The following is a 6,817-nucleotide window of genomic DNA, read 5'->3' on the forward strand; positions in this document are numbered from 1 at the left end:
AGAAGCATTGCAACAAAGGAATGCTATGAGTTACTCTGGTATCCGAATACTTACGACTTCGCCAGGGGCTTCGCCCTGAGCAGCCACTCGTCTTCGCCTTCGGCGGCGGTGGTGGAGTAGTCCGGAAGGAGAGTCCTTCCCTTCTTGGACCCTTCGGCCCCCCTAGTAGGGGCGGCCTTCCTTTTCTTGTCTCCCCCGACTGGAGGGGGAACACCTTCATCTTCCTCCTCATCTTCGTGGGAGGAGTGCGCCGAGGAGTCCTCGGACGATGAGTCCGATATCACCTGGCGCCGGGAACTCTTTCGGGTTCCCTTGGCCTTCTTGGTCTTCTTCGGCACCTTGTAAGGAGCCGGAGTCAGCATCTCCGTCAGGAGAGCGTCTGCTAGGCCTTCGGGCAAAGGAGCCGGACAGTCGATCTGTCCGGCCATCTCCTGCCAGTCCTGTCAAAGGTACGGGAGCTTAGATCCCGCATAGAGTCAAACTATGAAAAACAACTATCCTGTAAGAGGTAAAATAGCTTACCGCGCTGGCTTGGCGCTTCGCGCAGAATCCGAGATCCTCGGTAGTGGGAGGGGGAACCTCGGCGCCCTTGAATAGCACCTTCCAGGCATCCTCGTGTGTTGTGTCGAAGAGCATGTTCAGAGTTTGGTGCTGGGCCGGGTCGAACTCCCACAAGTTGAAAGCTCGTTGTTGACACGGGAGGATCCGCCGGATGAGCATGACCTGGACTACATTGACGAGTTTGAGCTTCTTGCTCATCATGTTTTGGATACATGTTTGGAGTCCGGTCAACTCTCCTAAACTACCCCAGGACAGGCCCTTCTCTTGCCAGGAGGTGAGCCGCGTGGGGATGCCAGATCGGAACTCGGGGGCCGCTGCCCATGCAGGGTCACGCGGCTCGGTGATGTACAACCACCCCGATTGCCACCCCTTTATGGTCTCCATGAAGGAGCCCTCGAGCCATGTGACGTTGGGCATCTTGCCCACCATGGCGCCTCCACACTCCGCCTGGCAGCCGCTCACTACCTTCGGCTTGATATTGAAGGTCTTCAGCCATAAGCCGAAGTGGGGCTTGATGCGGAGGAAGGCCTCGCACATGACGATAAACGCCGAGATGTTGAGGATGAAATTCGGGGCCAGATCGTGGAAATCCAGGCCGTAGTAGAACATGAGCCCCCGGACGAATGGGTGGAGAGGGAATCCCAGTCCGCGGAGGAAATGGGTAAGGAACACTACCCTCTCGTGGGGCCTGGGGGTGGGGATGAGCTGCCCCTCATCTGGGAGCTGGTGCGCGATGTCGTCGGGCAGGTATCCGGCTCTCCTTAGCTTCTTGATGTGTCCCTCCGTGACGGAGGAGACCATCCACCTGCCTCCCGCTCCGGACATGGTCGGAGAAGGTTGAGGTGGGAAACGCGGACTTGGGCGCTGGAGCTCGAGTGCGCAAGAATGGATGAGGAAGGATGAAGAAGGTGTGGGTAGAAAAAGGTTAAACCTTGTCCCTTTATAAGGGCGGCCGAAACTATGCCCCCCACTAGCCTGGTAAAACTCGCTTATCCCCCAAGCACCGTAATCGATGGCGCGGTTGGGTTACCCACGCCCGTATTGATGAGAATCCCGTAATAAGGGGGACACGATCTCTGCTTTGACAAGACGTGTCAAAAAAACTGCCTCGCATTATGTGCGGGGCTAGTTAAAGGAAAGGGTTCGAATAATTACCGGGCCGTGGCATAATGTCATGTTGCCAAAACGTGTCAGCAGATTAGATTTGTGGAAATATTATTCTCTCTATGGTGGTACGTGGAAGTTATTTTGCAGGGTCGGACACTATCCTTGTATTCAAATTCTTCCGTGATGTATTTGGAGGAGGAACCCGCCTTGCAATGCCGAAGACAATACTGCGCGCCAGACTCATCGTCATTGAAGCCTGGTTCAGGGGCTACTGAGGGAGTCCTGGATTAGGGGGTCTCCGGACAGCCGGACTATATCCTTTTGCCGGACTGTTAGACTATGAAGATACAAGATTGAAGACTTCGTCTCGTGTCCGGATGGGACTCTACTTGGCGTGGAAGGCAAGCTAGGCAGTACGGATATGGATATCTCCTCCTTTGTAACCGACCTTGTGTAACCCTAACCCTCTCCGGTGTCTATATAAACCGGAGGGTTTTAGTCCGTAGGACAACATACAATCATACCATAGGCTACCTTCTAGGGTTTAGCCTCTCCGATCTCGTGGTAGATCAACTCTTGTAATACCCATATCATCAAGAATAAATCAAGCAGGACGTAGGGTTTTACCTCCATCAAGAGGGCCCGAACCTGGGTAAAACATCGTGTCCCCTGCCTCCTGTTACCATCTGCCTTAGACGCACAGTTCAGGACCCCCTACCCGAGATCCGCCGGTTTTGACACCGATACCAACCGCGGCATGTTGCCTCCGGCGAGCTTCCGCATCCGCGAGACGGGGAGTACGACTGCCGGCGAGCTTCCTCTGCCGCGTCCTTCTCCTCCGCGGCGAGATCTTCCTATGCCGGGAGCTCCCCCTCTTCCGGCGCGGGCCTTCTCCCTGTGAAGAGGGAGTGGTTGGAGGAGCCGGACGACTTCGAGTTCGTCCCCGTCAAGGAGGAGCCCGCTCCGCTCGGCCGCCGCGGGAGTCGTCGGGCCGGAAGACTTCGTCTCCGACGTCGACGCGGTTGCGGCCGCCATTGCCGAGCGGAGCGTGCGCGAGGAGGCGGAGCGCCGGCGCCACGCCGAGGAGGTCGAAGACCTCCAGTGGCGGCAGGCGGTCGCCGCCAACCTCGCCACCAAGGAGAAGGACGAGGAGTGACGCCGCATCTGCAGGGAGCAGAGGGCGAAGTACATCGACCACTGCAGCTCCGACGAGAAGGATTGAGCTCCTCCACGGCGTCGTCCATGGCCGCGACCTCGCCGCCGTGAGATCCCCACCCCTCTAGTACTAGTATTAATGTAGTATGTAGTATGAACTAGTGTTTGTAGTGTTTGATCATGTAAAATCTATGTAGTGCGTGATCGCGTCCACGAGGTGCAATTTCTCCCGCGAAACTGCAAACGCGTTTTACAGGTCGAGATTTTGCGAGGTCCGCTATAGTTGCTCTAATTGTATATATGTGTAAAATTTCACGAAGAAGTAACCTTCAATTGTGAGCTGCACAAACAAAACAAATTCATGGATTTTGAGAATGAACTGTGCATGTGTTAAAAAGTCACATATTTGTTTTTTTTTTGTAGCTCTCATTTTAACGTTTCACATTATGAAACTTTACACACATTTATATCATGTCTCTGGATATATGTCTGTTTTCGGAAATTTTGGAAACATAAAAGTATAAAATCGACCTCCATTTAGCTCATCCTCCATTTGGCCTTTTCGCAACTTACACTGCTTTAGACCTAGCATGTGTGGTTCATGGATCCGGCTCCTCTGACATACGGCCAATGCCGTTGGGCCACTTACATATGGGCCAGGTTCAGTCAGCGGAAGGCAGGGTGCCGAACGGCAGGGGATCCTTGTCCGTGGTTCAGAGATCAAACCTCGTTTGTTTGTCCCAACATGCAACTATACGCCCCGGATTCGCTGACTTGGACATCTATCTCTTCTGCTCGTTTTTGATCGACGGTCCATGGAAGAAAAGTCAGGCTCCTGTAGCTGAGACTTATCTGCGTATTGGGAAGATGACGCTGCTGCAGAGTTGAACACAAACACTTGTCCAACGATCGAGATTGATTCTCTGGCCTAGCTACATGCATGGTACTCACTCCGTCCGAAAATACTTGTCGGAGAAATAGGTAAAAATGGATACATCTAAAACTAAAATGCGTCTAGATATATCTATTTCTCCGACAAGTATTTCCGGATGAAAGGAGTATGATATATTCAGATGTTAAGAACCCACAATGCAGACCCATCAAAAGCAAACAATATCATCTGTCCTACAAGGACATGAAGACATATATACTGTATATTTCGCTAAGCACATCTGAATTAAGTGCTTGATTCATCAAGTCTATAGTTTCGACCCCGATACTCTGTTATTCACTTGAACGTCACTAACCAACTCTGGGAATTTGCACGACGCGATTGGATGTGTCTACGATAAGCCTGACACGGGTCGTGCGGTGGTCCATGGTCAACGGCTTTGTTTCTAGAACGACTTGACAAAAGAGGTACGGGTTGCCTTTCCTGATGATCCTCTCGGCCTTGTGCGCCTTGAGACCAAGGACCCCTGGCCATGAGCGTCGCTGGTATATCATCAAGTTTGCTTCGGTCGATCGCCTTTTCTTCCTCCTTGTGTTGTCTACTCCAACCTAGAAAGAAGGCAAGCATGCTTCAAGTAAAACTTCGGTCATCCCTCTAAACCTCCGCCCAAACTCGGCCAACCTTGTCTGCAAGATGATCTATGTTTTTTTTTCCTCTAATTTGGTGACAAACCATGCGTACCTTTTTTAGTTTCAATGATGATGACATGGTGACCTCTGCAACCGGCTCCAGCTCCTCAGCCCCCATTATGATTTTTCACCGCCTTGGACAATTACTAGATACAACGGTAGAATCAGACGGCCGGCCGGAATCTTGAAGGACAAGAAATAAACATGACATGAGTCGGCAAATTCATCTACAGTGCATGCAAAGCGGCAGGAATCGGCTATCGATCGACGGATCGGCCGGCACGTACACTACTAGTACTAGCAAGTTTATGATCATGGAAAGGGGGGTCGAGACCAACCGGAGCACAAGGCAATGAGACAAGGAGAATTGAGTAAGATAAGGCGACGAACAAGATCGTCGTACGTACCTGGATAATAAGCACGTACGGAGGCGGCACACTGGAGGCGAGTCACGATTAGGGTTAATTTAGCTAATACAGACGTTTTATCCTGGCCGGCCGGTGAGATCCGGAATTTCTGTAGCAGTTTAACAGCCAGTCGGACCCACATGTCATACAGCTGTCATGCACATATTTGTTGAGGGAAAATATACCGTTTCCTTTTTTTAGGGGAAATACCCTTAACTTTTTTTTCCTCATCCATTGATAGGCCAAAAGGTGGTTGGTCAGTACAAGCGTTACCACTAATGGGCTGCTTCGTTATAAACGATTCAGTTTTCAGAAGACCTCCTAGTCGCTGCTCGTGAGCGAGCCCAAATAGGCCAGCCCACACTGGGAAAGGTCGCTTGAAAGTTTTTTTTTGCTGGATGAATTTATCTTCGGTTTTCTATATACAAATAATGTCCAGGGTGTTTAAACACTACACATGACGACCAGCTGGTAGCATACTTGCTGCTTTCGCCAAGAGATCAACTTCAAAATTTTCTTCACGTGCACGTCCTTCATGCACTAGCTCCACATCCGGAGTAGCAATTAGCATCATCTTGATATCATCAATAATCATTGATGATGGGCCACAAAAACTTTTCCTCAAATGTTTAATCATCGCTTGACAATCTGTAGCTACTCTAACCTGGCTTAGATTTAGATCAGCCGCAAGAGCCCGAGCTTTCGAGCATGCCTTCGCTTCAAGGATCTCAGGATCCACCAATCCTTCAAAGCTTTTTTTTTTTGAATGTTGATAGTAGATCTATCAAATTCATTGATCAGGAGAAAAAGAGTTGGTCCAGTTTATAAGGAAAACCGGACCCAAAAACCATATAAACGGGGCCTTTCGGCAAACAACACACACATCCACACGAGCCACAGGTCCCTCTGCCCGGATCCACTTCCAAAACGATGCTCCCAAGAGAGAACGCGACGCTAAATAGCGCCGCCATCGTTCGATCTAAACTAGATCAAGGGTTTCCCCCGGAGCACGTCGAGAAAGGCAAGGTGAGAGCAGCTACATCGATGCCTCCAACGAGGGAGCGCCGCCATCGACGACTCCGGCCGCAACCGGAGTACGACTTTTGCCGGCAATCTCACCTGCATAGTCCGAGCCTAGGATCCGGTCAGCCTACACACCTAACCACTACACCTGCCTCCACGGCCAACCGCACCTCCCCGGTAAGCTCGACGTGTTTCCAACCTAGCATCTGCGGCCCCCACTAGACGGAGGATGCAACCCCCAACAGCGCCATTCGTCTCCCATCAGAAGGATACAACCAAACACGACGCCATTCGTCTCCTCGAGGATGCAACGCCTGCCACCCATTCCTCTCCCGACGAAGGATGCAACAACCGCAACAAGGCCATTCCTCTCCCTCCAGCCACCACCATCTCGTCCTCCCACCCGAAGCAGCGTCGAGCTTACCGAACCACCATCAAGAGGATGTAACACCGAGCAAGGATGCCATTCATCTCCCACAACTTCTCCCGCGCAGAGAACAACAAGCGCACTCGCCGCCCCGGAACAGACTGCGGCCACGCAACTACACCGCCAACTACCGCCGAGCGCGAACCGCAACCGCATCATGGCGCGAAACACAGCCAGCAGTAGCGGACGGCCAGCGAACTGACAAGCACATTGGCCTTCCCCACACGGGCTCAGCACGGCCGCGCCAGATTTGCGCCAACTCGCTGCACACCCATCTCCACCTCGCGCTCCGGTGGCCACGCCAGATCCGCGTCGCCCTGCTGCAGTCCTCCCTCCACCTCGCGCGCCGGCGGCCGCGCTGGATCCGAGCCACCCCGCTGCAATCCCCCCTCCACCTCGTGGGCCGGCGGCCGCGCCAGATCCACGCCGTGCGCGCCAAGGCGCAGCAAGGACGCACCCTCCCTACGCGCACGCCGACGACTGCGTCGACCGCCAGCCAGGAACCCGACGACGCCTCGTCGAGATCCACATCCCCGTGGCCGAGCCGCCCCGCGCA

This window comes from Triticum urartu, chromosome 1 (genome assembly GCF_003073215.2).
Source record: "Triticum urartu cultivar G1812 chromosome 1, Tu2.1, whole genome shotgun sequence".
In the NCBI taxonomy this organism is placed as follows: domain Eukaryota; kingdom Viridiplantae; phylum Streptophyta; class Magnoliopsida; order Poales; family Poaceae; genus Triticum; species Triticum urartu.